This window comes from Neophocaena asiaeorientalis, unplaced genomic scaffold (genome assembly GCF_003031525.2).
Source record: "Neophocaena asiaeorientalis asiaeorientalis breed wild unplaced genomic scaffold, Neophocaena_asiaeorientalis_V1.1 scaffold20, whole genome shotgun sequence".
Taxonomy (NCBI): Eukaryota; Metazoa; Chordata; class Mammalia; order Artiodactyla; family Phocoenidae; genus Neophocaena; species Neophocaena asiaeorientalis.
In genome coordinates this window covers 163,363-181,837 of record NW_020173387.1, presented here as the reverse complement: position 1 = coordinate 181,837, position 18,475 = coordinate 163,363, and the positions used below count along the sequence as shown (strand labels likewise).

Genomic DNA, 18,475 nt, shown 5'->3' with positions numbered 1-18,475 from the left:
ACGCCGCCTCCTGCTCCCTCCCCCACCCCACGCTCACAAGGCAGTTATCAGGATTCTGACAGCTCAGCAGTCAGTATTTATACATACCAGACCTTCTCCTGGTTATCTAAACCTGCTCTTAATCCAGTTCAAACATACCCGGTATTCTGGGCTGATGGCTGTCATGGCCTGATGCACAGCTGTTATCCTGGGGCGCTCCCCTTACCCTCATCTGGGCATCGCCTTCACTTAGCACTTATTTCAGAGTGCTCGTGTCCTAGATTCTGGTAACTGCTCCTCTTTTGGGGAGAGGTAGAGTAAGTATCTCTTCCAGTAGCTTCTGAGAAAGCGTCCATGGCAGATAAAGTGTTGAGACCTTGCTTGTCTTAAAATGTTCTTAATCCGCCCCATACCGAATCAATAGTTAGAGAATTCTAGGCTGGAACTCAGTTTCCTTCACAATTTTGGAAACATTATTCTTCTGTCTTTTTTGAAAGCCTTTTAGATTCCTAATCCTTTCTATATGTGACCTTCTTAAATCGCTGGTTCCTGTTTAGAAACTTGTAGCATCTCCCGTGCACCTAGTCATGGCCACATTCACGATGGTGTGTCTTAGTCTCCAGCAGTTTTCACTCCTGCTGCTGGGCACTTTCCATCTGAAAAGGCAAGCCCTCCAGTTCTGGGAAATTTTCTTGAATTTCTTCTTTGATTACCTCCTCATCGTTTCCAGTTAAGTTTTTTCTTTCTGCTATTATGCTTTCAATTTCTAAGAACTTTTCCTTCTTCCCCAAGTGTTCTTGTTTCACGGATGAAATAGGTCAGTAACTGGAGTGTTTTTTCTCGTGGGCTGGTCGATTCCCCAGAGTAGACTTTTCCAGTCTCCTACGTTGGGCAGGGGTGGGAGGGGAGGGATGAGGCTGGCTGCCAGCATCTGGGAGGAAAGGGAACTCAGGGTCTCAACATCCAGTATAGGCCCATTGTCCCCTTCATTTCAGAGACCCTCACTAGAGAATAAGCCTTCTGCCAGAATGAAGGTGGATATCTGGGGCCTGTTTCTGAAACCTACTTCAGCCAATTTTCTAAGGGCACCTTTCAGCTGTTCTTCTAGAGATAATCTTGGGACACCAGTTCACAAGCCCTTGGGAGTTCTGTGGAATGAACCAGGTTCCTTTTCAACTCTCCCTACTGCCTGCTTAGAATTCTGCCTTCTAAGATCTGTTAAGTAAATTGCCTCTTGTCCTTCTGTTTTCTAAGTTTTGCTTTTGGCACCTCCATTCCTGTTTTCCTCTTCCTTGGAGTTTATTATGCCTATAAAAAAATCCCTTACTGTAATTTTAGTGGAGATTTAGGAGTTCACGGAGCTAAATATGTGTATTTGGTGTGCCATCTTTAACCAGAAATTTGGGAGTTTTCATTGCATGCTTTTTTGTGCAGTTTGAATTTTGTCCATATTTATGTTCTAAGAATTCAAAATATAAATATTTGGGAAATTCCCTGGCGGTCCAGTGGATAGGATTCTTTGTTGTCACTGCTGTGGCCCGCATTCAATCCCTGGTCGGGGAACTAAGAACCCACAAGCCGCGTGGCACGGCCATAGGTAGATAGATATAGATAGGTATATAGATATAGATATAGACAGATACATATTTGTAAACAAAGCTTCCTTCTTTGTTCTTTATTACAGTTAAGAAAGATATTTCCACTTAAATCTGTACTACCATTTGAACATTCACGAAATCCAAAGGCCTCAAAATATGGAATAGAGGAGGTTGGCAGAGGTCTTTGTGCACCCTCTTAGCTCATATTCCACGTGGGTCAGATACGATGGGAAGTAGTTCTTTCTGCGTCTTCTTCCCTTTTTGATTAGATTTTAGATGAGACCCATAATTCAAAGTATAGTATAGTACTAAGTATGCAAATAGTAACAATAATAGTTAACATTTATTGAATACACTGAGCCCCAGATACTGTGGTAAGCGTGTTCTGTGTTTTAACTTAATTCCCGGCACAAACTTATGAAGTAGGCACTACTGTTCTCCCTATGTTACAGATGAGAAGATGGAAGTACAAAGATATTAAGAAACCTGCTCAAGGTAACACAGCAAGTTGATGGCAGAGTCAGGATTCAAACCCAAACAGTCTAGCTGTAGAGCACATTTTAAACTTAACTACTTATGTACACAATACTAATGGTTTGTAAATCATGTGAATAACTAAAAGTACTGTCCCCAGCTTTGTTGCACACGTTCCCAAACTTCCTTAATGGACCAGTTGCCGTAACTTCACCAACTTATAGCTCTTTTTTCCACATAAAACTTGCCAAAATGTCACTAGACTAAGGGAAAAAATTCTTCACTATTTACCTCAAATAAAATATTATTAGCAGAGAACTGGTTGGTATTAAGATAATTGCATAAAACTTGATTTTCATTGCATGAAAAGGATGTAAATTGGCCACTTACCCTAAAATAGTACTAGAGGATGCAAGTGATAAAACATGTCAATATTCCTCTTTTTCCCTTTATTAATAATTGAGGGATACTTTAAAAATCATAAAAGATTACATAAGAGCTTTAGAAGAATTCAGATTTTCTTTACTAGCCAGTCATGTTCATTTTTATAAAACTGACATCACTGTTAAACCGTTTTTACCTCAGGTTAAAATTTGACTGACCTTTTCTGTTACTGAGTCATACCAGGTCACTGAGACCTAAAATAAGTATGTTCTAAGCATTGGGCAACCATCATAACCTATTTAGAGCCAAGATCCACTCAAGACACGTTGACTTCTTGTATGTCACCACCGAGATGGCCAACGCGTGCATCAGTAATGTCCCCATGTTCTCATTAGCTCTCCAAGAAGGGAAGGATGCCAGGAAGATGTGCAGAAGTAAATTCAATGGACTCTCTTTGGTCCAGAGTTATGGCCGTTGTTCTATATGTCAGCCTGTTTGTTGCTAACATTTTTTTTTTTCTGCAGTAACCTATTTTGCGATTTGACTTGACCCATGGTTCATCTGAATCCAGGCAATTACACTTATAGTAAAGGTTCTGCTGTCCAGTTTTTCTCCATCCTGAGGAATGTCAGGAGGCGAGTATTCTGCATCTAAAGGGAACATGAAACAGAAAAATGGAAACACCTGGAGAGTGCTTTCACTCACGTTAATCTGCTGCTCTTAGTGATGAGGCTCTGCTCTGCACGTGGCCTCAGAGCAGGAATTAAGAGTCAGACTGAGTGATGCTGCCTTGGTGTTCAGGTAGAAAGGCCTCATTGGCAAGGATAATAAAATGTACTGACTTCAATTACAAGGGGAATTTTGCCCGTTGAGTTTGAGTTGGGGAAATGACCTACAAATCACTAATATCCACGCATTGTGGAAGAGATTTGGACCCTGTATTTTCCCATATTTCCCCCTTATTAGATGGTAATTTTCCTTTAGGGATTTGGGTTTCTCGAGGTGTGCATTGATAGGGAGATGGAAAGAGAGTAATGAATTAAAATCATTTTATGGTAAGTGTCTGTGCCTTTTCAACTATACGCTTCTCTTTGTGGAACTCTAAGTCAGGAAAATCATTCAGGTGAAGACTGCATTTTGATGTTAACAGATTCCACTCTTATGGACAGACAACCAGTTAACAACATGAAATGAGACAGTGATGGTTTTCGAAATGAAATAATGTTTGCTGTAACCTCGGGTTTCTCTCTGAACTTTGGCCACATTGTTAGAAAAGCTAGGAGGAGGGGAGCAGCTCTGTCAAGCACAGAATTACACACGTGGAAAAAAAATTAATCTAAATACTAAGGGAGAAGCCTATGTTCTCTTGCATGATATTTAGCAGCAAGAGCAAGGAGAGGGCTGTTTCTTTCTTTGCGTAATGTGCAGTAGTTACAATAAACACAAGATTTCCAAATCTCAGAGGACTCTCTTGACAGTTGCTTGATAACAGCTTTTTTCATTCCATAGTTTTGACAGTTTGTGTGTGTTGCCATATCTAGTGTAAACTAAAACATCACTGTCATTCTGTTTTTCTTTTGTATGTGGCTTCTTTTTTTTTTTTTTCATCTTTAGGATAATGAAAAAGATGGGCTTTTCACTTGTAGACTAGAGTAAGGCAAGTTGTGTGTGGAGATTAGCGTGTGTTTATGAGTTCTGAAAGATTCGAGTTGACAGCAGAACACCGCTTTAAATAATTTTTTTTTCTCCATATTGCTTCAGTAAAAGTGTAAGTGGGATGTGTAAGTTTTCTCTTAATCTTTTGTTAAATAGCAAATCTTAAGCATCTGTGTGGGTACCTATATTTATCTGTGGTTACTGAAAGTGAATGAATACAATAAATATCTGTAGCGCTCCTGGCTGTGCAGCCTTTGAGAAATGGAAAGCATTCTGTTCCTTGTCGTCTGAGAGGGCCTTGCCCTGCTCCACCTTGGTACTTTCAGTCCCCGCGTATGCTTCCCATCAGCTGGTGGATCCCCCATCCCACCTGCTTCTGCCAAGTTCATAGCTAAATGAAGTCATCAGTTTGTTTTAGAAACAACAGGGTTTCAGTTGTTGTTTGTTTGTCTGATCTTTGTTTTTCTGGAGGAACTCTAGAAATTAAACTGCATCAGCACCATTTGCAAGGCTGCAGGGGAGACAGCAGACCAGGAGCACATGTCAGGGTCATGGTGGTCTTTACTCATCAGATGCAAACTCTCAGATTCTTCAGATTCAGGAAGGGGTCCCATACCTGGGATACCTTCCCCCCTCCAGCCCTGATAACCTTTTATGTGTAGAAATCTCGTGAGGTTATTTTGCCATCAAACCAGATTTTGCTGTAGCGTAGCAAAGCTCCCGATGCCGTCACCTGGCATGTTACAGACAAATTCCAATTACTTTTCTACTTCGAGCTATTGTTAAACACTACAAGCTAGCTGACAGTAAAATTATAAATACAGGTGTTGTCACACTACACTATAATCAGAATTTTAATTTGAATTTTCATTTGTAAAGCCTTTTTTTCCCCACATGAAAATGGGAATAGAATTAGTTTTATTGACAGTAAAAAGACATTTTGAAAGCTTCCTAAATCATTACCTGTATTTAGCAGGAGGCAAAATTGTATATGTCCATGTAAAAAGAAGAGTTTTATTATCACATATTTACTCATTATATTTGGTGGTAAATAAAACGGGGAAGACATGTTTGACAGATGATTGATGGAACTCACTAGGTTTTTGCTTCATCGGAGCAATAGACAGACATAAATATATATTTTGCTTTTGTTTTGTTCTGCTCTTCCTAATGCAGACCTGCAGACAAAATCTTCTTCCAGCAAATTAAGTACAGCCTGTTGGGAGTCTGCATGCCATGCTCAACTTTTTATTTGGCAATTTTCTCTTCCCCATATTCATCATCTGTGGTGCTCTTTTTTCCCCCCTTTGCGTGGTGGTTGGAGTGGGTTCCCCCTTCTCAAGTCCCTTTTTTTTTTCCTCAAGGCATTTAGTGTCGTGTCTGCCACATTTCAGTGATGAGCAGCGAATTGCTTTTAAAGTGGGCATTATGCCAGTTCAGCAGCACAATGGAAAACCAATCTTCCACCATTCTACTTCTGATGCTGTTATTGTAGCGTTTTAGATAACTGCTGCCACAAAAAAAGAACAAGAAAGGGAAAAAAAGATGTGCTCAATTGCTACCAGTTAGTCAAGTTAAATCCAGAGTAGCATTAAAATTACTCTGAAAACTGTTTGTCAGAGGTCATGTGCCGTCTGTGGCTGCCGTACATAGGATAGATGTTCTGTTCTGGTGGGGTTTTTCCCTTTATTATTACTGTGACTGACCAGCTCTCTAAATAGCCCTTCACTACCTGTTTACTTATTGTCTTCACCTCCCTGTTGAAAAAAAATGTGTCAAACAGAAATGCTGAAAAGTTTCTTTAAAGTGCTGGAAATAGCAGGAGAGTGAGTTGTTCGGGGTGCTAGAGTTTGTACAGTGTGAAAGACAAAAAAAAAAAAAAAGTGGGGGGAGAGCAAGAACATAATTCTCTGGTTTCTATAGCAAGATTACTGTTTTCTTCTTTTTATCTTCACTTTTCAACCACTGGGTTCACTGTTCTACTTTTTTTCTTAATAGCACAAATGGAATTTATCCTCTCTCCATCTCGAGTCCCTCCCCCCCCTCCACTGGCTTTGCTTGTGAATGAAAGGGACTCCCACTATGACTACAGGACAGATGGCAGCTGTATATGTTGTATTTGATGCATTTTGAAGTGAACCATATTTTTAAATTCAAGGCCAACGGATGGGCTATTTTGAGGGTGGCAGTAACACTGTACTTCAAGCCTGCTCCACTTCCACAGAATTTATTTAGACTTTTAAAATTGCACAAATAAATAACCTATAATCTGTGCTCAAAATAATTGAGTCGTGATCTATTAGATGTATTGCAAAAATAATAAAAGCAACTCAGGTTTCTGGACTGCCTTTCTTCTAAAGAATGTATGTTTATTTATCTTTATACTATCTCTCATGGATTTTTCTCTCCATATCTATTATATCATCAGACTCTAAGCCTTATGAAGGCAGGCATTTTTAAAATTTATTATTTTGTTTGTTATATTCCACATAAGAGTAAAATCATACGGTCTTTCTCCATCTGACTTATTTCACTTAGCATAATACCCTCAAGATCCATCCATGTTGTTGCAAATGGCAAGATTTTGCCCTTTTTTATGGCTGAGTAGTATTCCATTGTGTATATATACACCACATCTTCTTTCTCCACTCATCCATTGATGGTTGTTTCCTTGTCTTTCTTGGCTATTGTAAATAATGCTGTGATGAACGTAGGGGTGCATATATCTTTTTGTATTCTTTTCGTATTCTTTGGGTAAATAGAAGTGAGATAGCTGGATCATATGGTACTTCTATTGCTAATTCTTTGAGGAATCTCCATACTGTCTTCCATGGTGGCTAAGGCAGGCTTTTTTTTTTTTTTTTGCTGTACGCGGGCCTCTCACTGTCGTGGCCTCTCCCGTTGCGGAGCACAGGCTCCGGACACGCAGGCTCAGCGGCCACGGCTCACGGGCCCAGCCGCTCCGCAGCATGTGGGATCTTCCTGGACCGGGGCACGAACCCGTGTCCCCTGCATCGGCAGGCGGACTCTCAACCACTGCGCCACCAGGGAAGCCCAAAGGCAGGCATTTTTGTCCGTCTTGTTCATTCCTGTATCCCCAGGGCTTAGAATAGTTATCTGGCACATAGTAGGCACTCAATAAATATTTCTTGAATGAGTTAATAATCTATGCTTCTCCTGTGGGTTCATAGAATTGTAGTGTATTTATTTATTCATATTTTTTAAAATCCAGCTAGAATGTCAAACTGTGCTCCTGAAGTATAGCAGTCATACTGATTTAGTCTTCGATTCCTTCCTTCATCCCTACCCCATCCCAAATTGTGCTTGACACCCTGTGGGTACTCAATAAATATTTGTTGAATGAACAAGTGGAGAGGCCCAAACACGGGTAATTTGCCAGTGGGGGATGTCGTCATTTGGTTGTAGAGATGAACATAGACGAATGCTCCACCTGTCAAGAGTCTCCGAGTTCTCAGCTTTATGTTAGTCCAGAGTTCTTTACCTGGTATCATGGTTTTCTGGGCTTGTAGTCGAGCATGTTTCAGATTCATATTTTCCCCAGTTTCTAGTTTAACGTTTAATGTTAGCTAAAGCATTCAAGAAAAGGCCCTGATAATGATGCGGTCAGTATTCGTAAGCAGCCCATCCGCTAGTGCCATCTAAATGAAGACATTGCATGCTCTCCGGCGTGAGTGGTCCTGTCTTAACGTGGGAAGGAGGCTGCCCTGCATAGTGGGATGCATCCGTGCTAGCAGTTACATCTCCCTCAGCACCATTTACCTTTTCTGTGGAATTGTGGTTTAGGTATTCTGTCATTCCGTCACATCCTCCACTACCTGCCTCCCTGGAACTCCCCGCTTCCATCTGCGAAGTGAGGGAAATGAGGGCCTAGAGGCTGCTTAACAAGGTCAGAGGGTTCAGAGAATTCAGTGACTTAATCACAAACTGTACCGTGTAAGAGACACACCGCTCTCCCTTTTAATCATTGAGTCTTAAATGTGACATAGCTTTAAATGGATAGCAACAATTTGCAAATCAGTCAGACCCATTTTGTAATTAGCTTTGGACTAAGCATTAAAAAGTATACATTGAGGATTGTGATAGTAAAAATGCAGAGCAGTGTGTGTATTGTTTGTTGACATGAAGGTGGTGAGTGTCTCTAACTACTAACAGATTCTCTCAAAAGAATGCCTTGATAGAAGCCTTTTTTTTAAGGAGCATCTAGAAGGACTTTCTTAAGTTTTACCACAAAAAAGAACCTGAGAATGTGCAATAGAACTTGTTTGTGGCTTTATTTGAGAAGCATCTGGAATGTGCAGTAGAACTTCCCTGATGTGCTCATTCCGTCTTTTTTTCTCTAATCATTTGACCTTCATCCAAGAAGAACCAAAGAACACACTGAAATAAGAATTCATATTTTTATTAGAGCAGATTTTAGATCTGTAAAGTGAACCATTTGGCCTTGCATGCCCTGGCATCAGCACTGTACCCCGGGGGGAAGATGAGCATGTTCGTTCTAGCATCCTGCATCGACATGGGCTAAAATTCCAAAGACTTTCAGTTGCCTGGGCCATAGATGGGAAATCTTCCGTAAGAGTGCTGAGGAGAACTTGTGCGTTTCTAAATCTCAATCACGCGGGCTGGGGGGTAGGAGAGTGCGAGTTACTCTTTGTGTCCCTCCACACTGAGTTTAGAGGAAAGAGCACGAGCCTTGCAAAAAGCTTCCTGGTCCAGTTTCCTCATGGGTATCGTGTCTCCTCTGTTTAACTTATGGCGTTGTTTTCATTGTAGCTGCTTAGCATCACCATTGTGGCCGTGGACAGTTCAGAAACAAACGGGCATGGCTGTGTTCCACTAAAACTTTATTGATAGAAACAAGTGGCAGCCTGGGTTTGGCCTTCAGGCCATAGTTGGCTAACCCTTGCCCTATAATAATGAAAGGTATAAAACATAAAATACCAAAATTTTTTTGACTGCTTCTAGTAAAGAACCCCATTTGGGAGTCAGCCAGTGTGGTCAGTGCTCGGCCACCCTTGTGAGGAAGAAGCCTAAAGGGACTCTGTCTTTCAAGAGAAAGCCTTCTGTAATTTTTAGGTCACACTTCGCAAATTCTATAGGGAGAATTTACATTCCATTCAGCTTGTGTTTGTCAGTAGCTTCACTTAGGCCACCTAGTCTCACAAGAGCCTTTAGCTTTTCTCTAAGAAAATGCTCCTTCCTTAAGACACACAATTTCCTTAGAGCCTTGATGTAAGTTACGGTAGAGAAAGGATGCCCGTATTAAAATTGCTAAGTAGGCTGGAGCACTGCCACTAGTTACCTCCCCAGGGCAACCCTAGAGTCTTTGATGGGGGAGAAGAGTTGATAGAGAGGGACAACGGCCATCTTGATGACCAACCAGTTAAGGTTTCAAGATATGTGGTCAGTTCTTTTTTTTTTTTTTTTTAGTATTTATTTATTTATTTGGCTGTGTCAGGTCTTAGTTGCAGCATGTGGGATCTAGTTCCCTGACCCCAGGGATCGAACCCAGGCCCCCTGCATTGGGAGCGTGGAGTCTTAGCCACTGGACCATCAGGGAAATCCCCTATGTGGTCAATTCTGTTGAAACTGGTAGAGAATCCTACTTAAAGAGTGTCACTGTCATATCCTGGAATGGAGTACACCACGGTCTTCAGGTTTCCAAGAGGCAGAATCATATTAGCTTAATGGAAGAACTTATCCCAGAGAAAGTACAGTATATCAGTTCATAGAATTTAAGAAGGTAGAGGTTGCTAATCCTGATACCCTGAAAACATTGGTATTTCAGACTTCGTGGTTGGTTCTTTGAGTGGCTGGATTGCTTTAATGTTTAGATTGTATCTGTTGAGTCATAAATTCAAAACCACATCCATTTTACATAAACATAAAATCCAGAGCAGCCCAAAAAATCTACCTAATACAGGATTTACCTTCTTATATTTTCCTTGGATAACGAGTTTGATGTCATTTAATAGTCTGCCTTTGACTTTCTCTTTCTGCTTTTCCTCAGATTTCTTAAGGTCTTAGATTTCCACCCATTCCCTAGGCACGCCACACTGAGTCAGTTAGCTTAGGCACTCCACACTGAGTCAGTTACCCCAGCAAGTTGGCAAATAATATATTTATTCATGTTTTCCTGTATTCCCACCATTTGTCCAGGGCAGTGGCCCTCTCTGATAGGTCGTTTCTAAGATGGCACCCCAATGATCCCCATATCACTCTTGTGCAGTAGCCCTCTTCCTTTGCGTGTGGGCTGGACCAAGTGACAAAAGGGATGGGATATCACTTCTGAGATTAAGTTACAAAAGAATCTGACTTCTCTCTTGAGCACGCACTCCGAGGGAAACCAGCTGCCATGTTGTGAGCTTCCCTGTGGATAAGCTCGCATGATGAGATATTGAAGCCTCAGTCCAACAACCTGAGAGGAATATATAGTCATTTATTATATTATTATGTTGCCAGAGTACCTGTTTGATTTGGATTAATCAAAAATGTTCACTTTTCCTCCATAAGGAATGTAATTCTCACCATCTTGGGGTATGACATCTATAGATGCATGATACACAAGTTGGGAGGGAATGTTCACAACCCATGAACAAACATGGAACCCAGGAAAGGCCGAGAGCCCTTGGAATAATTGTAGCTGCATCCATCCTCGGTGTGCAGAAGGGAAAGGGTGTTGAAGGAGGCTTGCCTTAGTGCCAGGATCTAGGCAGGCACAGCCTTTTCTGTCCTCTGTCTAGAAAGTGGAAGTGGCCCTGGGCCCTGATCATCGCATAACTGTTAGCTCCATGTCCAACTATGGCCCAGTCATAGTTCTATCCAGTTTACATGGATTAGAACTGTCCCTGACACAGTAGCATGGGCCATGAGAACAGGAGGCTGGTGAGAAGGGAAGATACCCAGAGGATTAAGGAGCAACCAAGGCAAGGCCTATCGATGTTCTTTTGCCTTTATCCCTAAGAGGACAAGAGCTTAGCTGGTGACACAGCCTTGGGCCCAGACAGGGAGTGTGGAAGCCGTTCCCTTGGGTGCCCCTTGTGCCTATTTGCTACACCCTAAGGGCATTTTTCTTCTTCCACCTGCGGAAAATGATCACTTAAACTGGACTGTAGCTTTTCCCACCTATCTGTCACCATCATTTCAGTGACTAACATTTGTTGAGCATAACTTGATCCCAGAAACTGCCTGGGCACACTAACCCTTCAACCTACTCATTCCTTAAAGTGAATAAAAATAAGCAGGGGCTTGATGTCCACAGATAAGAGCCCAGAAATGAGTCCAGAATTTCCGATTCCAAAGCCAATGCCAACTCCCAATCTATACTTACTGCATTTAGTACATATCCATTTTCTTTTCCTCCCTCGTCTGCCCTTCCCTCCCAAAATAGAGTGTGCCGGCCCACACCCACACCCTGCTAACTTCCCAGGGTAAATAATTTCCAGGTCCTGTGAGTAGTACATGTAACCAGATAGCACCCAGGTTTAGAAACCATGTAAGTAGAGGTTAAGATAATTAAACATCAAGGTTAGAAATGGTGGGACTTCCCTGGTGGCGCAGTGGGTAAGAATCCGCCTGCCAGTGTAGGGGACACGGGTTCGAGCCCTGGTCCAGGAAGATCCCACATGTCGCAGAGCAACTAAGACCGTGCGCCACAACTACTGAGCCCGCGTGCCACAACTACTGAAGCCCGCGCGCCTAGAGCCCGTGTTCTGCAACAAGGGAAGCCACCGCAATGAGAAACCCGTGCACCGCAACGAAGAGTAGCCCCTGCTCACGGCAACTAGAGAAAGCCCGGGCAGCAACAAAGACCCAATGCAGCCAAAAATAAAGAAAAAGATAAGAAATGGTATGTGAACAATAAAGATACTCTGTACACTTCTTGGATACTGTTGCTGACGCAAGCCTTTGAAAGCCTGGAGTCTTCAGGAAGAGTGGTACTGGTGGAAAATGTTATTTCAACACTCTAAGGCTGTGAGGTCATTGAAATCAGACATACCTGAAAATTGTGTACTTCTGGTCCTCAGTGGGGGCGGGGGGGATGGGTGTAAACAGCAGAATATGGGAATCTTTAAAACTCAAAACACATCTCTCACCCTCCCTTTCCCCACAAGGACCTATGAGAATGGAGTTGGGTGGTGAACGCTGGATGGATGTATTGAAAAACAAACTTCGCAGTTGGTTCTACTTTCCCACCTCCCAACCCAACTGCCCTCCCACCCCCACCCCAAGTACTGCTGACCTGCAGCTAATCATCTTTGCTCTTGACTGTCATGGAACATTGATTAGATATTAAGATATTTGGAATATTTCCATTTTCTCATGACTTCATGTGTATTAAAAAATAGCACTGGACTTTCCTCGTGGCGCAGTGGTTAAGAATCCGCCTGCCAATGCAGGGGTCACGGGTTCAGGCCCTGGTCCAGGAAGATCCCACATGCCGCAGAGCAACTAGGCCCGTGCGCCACAAGTACTGAAGCCTGCGCGCCTAGAGCCCGTGCTCCGCAACAAGAAAAGCCACCGGAGTGAGAAGCCCACGCACTGCAATGAAGAGTAGCCCCCTCTCACTGCAGCTAGAGAAAGCCCGTGTGTAGCAACGAAGACCCAACGCAGCCAAAAATAAAACACAAATAAATAAAATAAATTTATTTAAAACAATTTTTTTAATAGCACATCAAATCCACTGTAGCTGCCATCTATCCCATTGGCTTTGATGAAATAACAAGCTCATAGAATACAGGGCCATGAAGGGTGTTTGCATTAGCAGCCATAACTGGGAGGGTTTGGGGAGAAACTGATGTGTTTTCTCCTGGGGCAGTAACTCAGAACTCTAGGCCTTTGGTAGAGTTTATCCTTAATAAAACTTAGTTTCATATTGGAAACCGCTTGTTGAAGGTCAACATTTTATTGCTACTTTTTCTGCCCGAATGCAGTATAGAACCATTTGAAGAATAAAATGTTGCTCAATATATCCAGAAGAGTTCCTATAGTTCTGATAGCTAACCGTGTACAATACTCTTTTATACCATAATGATGGCTCTTTTTAAACATTAGGGTAGTTTTTAAAAAAGGCAATAAAGTCATTGTAATTCATAGAACATGCTGTAATACAGAGATACATGTAAAATACAATCTGTGTACCTGATTGCAGGTAACAGAGTTAAATGTGCCAGTAATTTCAAACACACTTTGATATTTCCTATAATAAAATACAATGCAGAAAAATTAAATATCCAATATCAATGGATTCTAAATGGATTTGATATTTCTTTTTGTCCTTTCCCATGAAGAGTAATTTATTTCCCTTTTGAAAGTGTGGGCAGAATGATTACTAGCGCACTGTAATGTAATTGTGTTGCATTGATAAAATAAAAATTGTCCTTTATCTGTGTCCTGATAATGTTCAATTTACAGGCTGGCTTCTCTGCCACCTCTTCAGTGCTTTGAGTATTCCAGCTCTCCTCCCTTCCTGCTCTGAGAGCGCACAGAACTGTTTGAAATCCACTGGTACAATTGTCAAATCAATTATTCATTCTCTGCAATTATGCTCGCACAAAGAACATTTTGCTGGTCTGAATGATGATTAAATTAACAGCTATTCCAGCTGCCTGATAACATCTAATAGAATATTCATAAGCCCAAAATGGAATGAATTATCTCCATTAACTTCATCATGCTCACTTAATTACATGCTTGTTATTGTATTTACACCTTGTTAGATACCGCTGAAGCTGATCCAGTGGCTGGCCGGGAATTGGAAGCGTCTGTCATGGGGCAGTTGGAGCGCGTTTTGTAGGAAATGCTATTTATTTTAAATGCTCCACCTGCTGGGAGCCGAGGTTAGTCAGCAGCACTGAGATGAATTGGGAAACGGGGTGTAAAAAGAAATAATGTGCTTCTGACAGGCTCCGTGGCTTTTAAGTTGCTCTCATTCAGCCACTTCACAAAAAATTATTTTATTCCATCTCTCAGTGATGATGACATGATTGCTTTTGGGTAATCATTTACCATTCTGATTTTATTTTTTGAAGTAAATTGTCTGAAGTAATAGGTTCTTGGAATTACAGCGTGCCTTGCTTTTTTCTTAGAACTTTATTTAAGCTTGTCTTCCAGCATTTAACCCGAGTCCCCTCTTTCGTTTGATCTTCTAACTTTATTTATACAACAGTGCTTAATGATCCTACACAATGTGTTTTTTTTCCCTCTCTGTACCCCCCCAAAAAGAAAAATTCTGTCCAGTGTGGTTGACAGTACTTTTTATAACCTCAGCAAGAGGGCTTGCATGGGCAATTTTCTTCCGACATGACAAATACAAACACCCAAAACCCAACCCTGATAGAGTCACTTCATCCAGTTGAAAGGAAATTTTTGATCTCTTTCAAGGTGACTCTTTCTCCACTGAAACATGGTAAGGGGCACGACTCTCCCCTTCTATTTTTCACTCTAGATGTGGCATTCTTTATGCCGGCTCACCCTGTCTGCTCCCCTCTTCCATGGCCCTCTGCTCTTTCCAAACTTCCAAGCACCAGCCCTTCATGGTGGTGGCACCCGGCAGCGCCTCCCTTCTCTTGGAGAGGGAAGGGCGCTGTTCGCCACCACCAGGCCACAGAAAGCCTCTGTTTATTGAACGTGAACCAGACCAGTGACGGAGAGAATTATAATCACACTTCTAAATACTTGTCAGATCAGCCCAGTAGAGCACTTGAGCTAAACCATGGATATTTTATTCTGTTGGAAGGCTGTATTGTGGTATCAACAGAAAAGAAGAGAAAAAAAATGGAAGATAATTATTTATCAGTAGGACTGGAGCTGGATAGTGGACTAACAGAAAGACTCTTCAGCCCTCAGAAATATTTTAACATCTAAGACGTGATTTAACAGGCGACAGTGGTCCTCTAGGCATTGGTTAGTTGATGAATGCATCGTATGCTGTGTGTGCCTGGCACTGTGCCTTGTAAATTTTTTTCTAAGTAAGAATTCAATGGGAGATGATGTTTTTTCTTTCTTATTTTGATGGAGAAATGTTTAATACTTGTCATTTGATTTGGGGCCCTAAATGTGTTTGTCTTTGAAACAGGGATATCACTTGAGATCTTTCAGATCCCGTGCATTGTCCAGACTCGGTTATTGTTTGATATTCAGGAGAAAGACAGCCAGGCTAGAGGCTCCAACAGCTCTCTATGGGTCGGATGGTTTTAAATAGTAAAGAGGTTTTCTTTCAAAATTCCCAAAGCTTCCTGCGTTCCACACCTTATAGCAAAGCTCACGTTGCATTGAGGGAGGGAGGCTACGGATTAGAAAAGGTGGGAAATCAGAGAACGGTATGGTGGGAAGCCATGCAATTAAAAAACTGACTGAAATTATTACCTGATTTCATAATTGACAGAATATTTAATTCAGATATAGTAAATTGACACACCTCTACACAGAGACAATTATGACTGACTGTATAACACCTGACAGAATCAATTATAACTGACTGTTGTTTGATACCTTTGCACGGAAATAAATGAAACAGACATTCAGAACAGAGACGGCTGCTGCCTGTGTGCCTAAGCCTGCCTTAATTGAAAGAAAATAACCAGCAGGCGATGTTAAAATGTCTCTGCCTCGTGCTTCTAGTTCAGGGTGTTTCGTTAAGTCCAAAAAGGGTTTTACAAAGAGTAAAGCTGAAAAGAGATTTCCAGTTTACTGACACGGAAATAAAATATCTGAAATAGAGATGGTTTCCTTAGATGAGAGAATACTCCACTTTTTAAAAAAAATAGTTCTGACATCTTATTTGATCAGTTGGCTTTTAAATAAAATATTTAAGACAAGTTCAACATGCAGATGACGGTCTAGTTCATCCCACGTAGAAAATACTGTAGGTTGCATGATTTTGAGGTTTTAGACTCTAATTAGTAGAAACCAACTTTTAAATTAGCAGTTCATTTTCTTGTCTGATAAAATATTGTGTGAATAGTTAATCGTCTGGTCTGACTCGGTTTTCATTGTTTTCATAGGGCTTGGGGACAGGATATTTTTGGTAATGAGTGTATAACCCTAAGGAATCATCATGTAGAAAGGACCAGGGTAAAAAAGCTGTAGATACGTGTTCCTCAAATGTTGTTCCCAGGAAAAGTAGATTCGCTTTGCTGGTGTATTAAGATGAGTGCCTTCCAGTGTTACTTCAGTCCACTAGAGTATATTTTGCTGGTGTGCTCGTGTGTTCCTTCCCTGTCTTGAAGTTTGGGTTTTTTTGTTGGTTGTTGAGACAGCAACAGCCATGGCCAGTGGCATCTCTGTGGGTGGGACGGGATGGCTGCACGTCTTCTCCGCCTCTTGCCTGATGTCCTCTTGAAATCTTTTAACAGTTGTTGCTTCGGGTCAGGTGCTCGTGAGATGGCCTCTTCCCTGACTCCCAAAACTGGAACAGGGTGAAGGAATCAGGTTCTACCGGCTACATTAACTGGTTTCCACCATTTAACCCTGGGATTTTCCCTTGAGTTCTAAAGTGGCGGGTGGGTGTAGCATTAAGGGAAACAGAGTGACAGAAGCCTAACGTGGGTGGCCCAGGTGCCCGAAGCAGGGAGAGAAAAACCACGAAGAAGGGGTGAGCCCTTTCCCCACCTCAGCTCCCACCCTCGATGTGGCCTGTGACAGCTCGTGCAGTTCTGTTTCCTAGAAGACCTTCCAAACATTATTGAGTCAATTCTCATTGGGGAAGCAAGTAGGAGCTTTTTCCTGCATCTCTAACCGGCGTGGAATGGTGCCTGGGCTGTATTGACCGGCTATGGGATATGCTGGCGGTCACAGTTGTCTTTCACGAAGAAGAGCACCAAGTGACGCTGGTTGTCATTCTAACTCCGCTGTGTAGCAGCGTAAATAGTCCCCTTTCTAACCAACCTGGTGGGAAAAGTCAATATCCCATCAGCAGAGGAGGTAAACACATCAGGAGCTGTGCCCTCTCTCTTCCTCCCCTGCTCCGTCTCACCACAGCTCTGTAAATGTCTCTCCCCGTCACACATGCATTTGTGTCATTCACATGCATGGGGCGCTGGCCTCGGGCCGCCACTGCTCGGGCCATTGTTGTGTATTCCCAGCCACTGCTCGGGCCATTGTTGTGTATTCCCAGACTCCGATAATTAGAACTCAAAGTGTCTCTCTCCTCGCTTAACGATGCACCCCCTCTCTCTCTTCTCGCCTCTTTCCACCCCCTTTGGGCATTTAAATCCTCTCTACAAAACTTTTTGTTGTTGTTTTTTGAAAGGCAATTGATGTAATTTAGAAAAGGTTGTGGAGAACAAACACGAATGTGTAGCTAAGGAACAAAAACCTGGAGACCAAGTTTTCATTTTCCAGGTGCTTTGTAGACTTCTCTGTTGCTCTGTTGTTTCCGTGGGGTTTTTTCTTTTGGTGACTGATGTGCACTCCCTTCCGTGTTTCCTTCCCGATGCTTTCCTATCCCGGGGCGCCGGACAGCCTCGCTCCCCCCAGCCTCCTTGGCCCAGGCCAGCATCTGGGAGCCTGCCCGTCTCTATCTGGGAGCAGTGACACGGGGTGCAGGGACAGTGAGGGGCACGGGGCACAGTGAGCCTTGCCGAGCGTGGGCTCAGGGTTTTGGCTACCTGGGTTTGCTGTTTCTGCATCCTAGATCTCCAGCTATGTGCCCTGGGGCAAGTGACTTAACCGCCCAGTTTCCTCAGCCATCAGATGGGGAATTCTTTTTAGAAGGGCCTCTCCAAACACCTCACAGGGTTCCTGAGCAGCTTTGAACAAAAGCTGTATCATCTTAACCACTCTGGGCAGGGTTGGCAACCCCAGGGCTCACCCCCGTCCCCAAAAGACCAGACCTGGGTATCTCTGCCCAGTGCTCCTTCCAAAGAACCAAATGTAGAGGTCTCACACCCTGGGGAGGGAAAGGAAGGACCCTCTCTCTCCGGCTGAGAGTACCCTTCTCTAAGGCCAGGGATGAATGGGGTGGAAGGAGCAGAGGAAGGACGGCTGCACCCCTCAAGTTCACGGGCACACAGTGTGGACAAAGAAGAAAAAAGCAATCTTGCCAATGGGCAGGTACTCTCCAGACAGCCCACCCCTCGCCTCTGAGCAGAGGAGATTTTGTGTAGCAGAGGGACGCAGATGGAAGGGACTAGAAGAAACTAACTAGGTCCAGCTGATCTGGGGAGTTTGAGTTGGGAGGCTCCGCCTGCCTTTTGAGACAAACTAGTTCCTGCCACATCCGAACTTTGCATGCAGTTGTGTGCATGTGCTTGACAGTGCCGCGAATCCGGTGTCTGGGAGTGGAGTTCACCTTGCTTGCCGCACACGGCCGTGCACCTGCTGTTCCCGTCAGTCGTCAGTCGAGGGTGGCTCTGTCCCCGGTG

The 18,475-nt window shown here is 42.9% G+C and overlaps 1 protein-coding gene across 3 annotated transcripts in view; it reads left to right on the top strand.

Annotated features, from left to right (window-relative positions):
• POLA1 (DNA polymerase alpha 1, catalytic subunit) overlaps positions 1 to 18,475 on the top strand; it is a 295,300-nt gene that overhangs the window by 275,809 nt on the left and 1,016 nt on the right. The window lies entirely within an intron of this gene.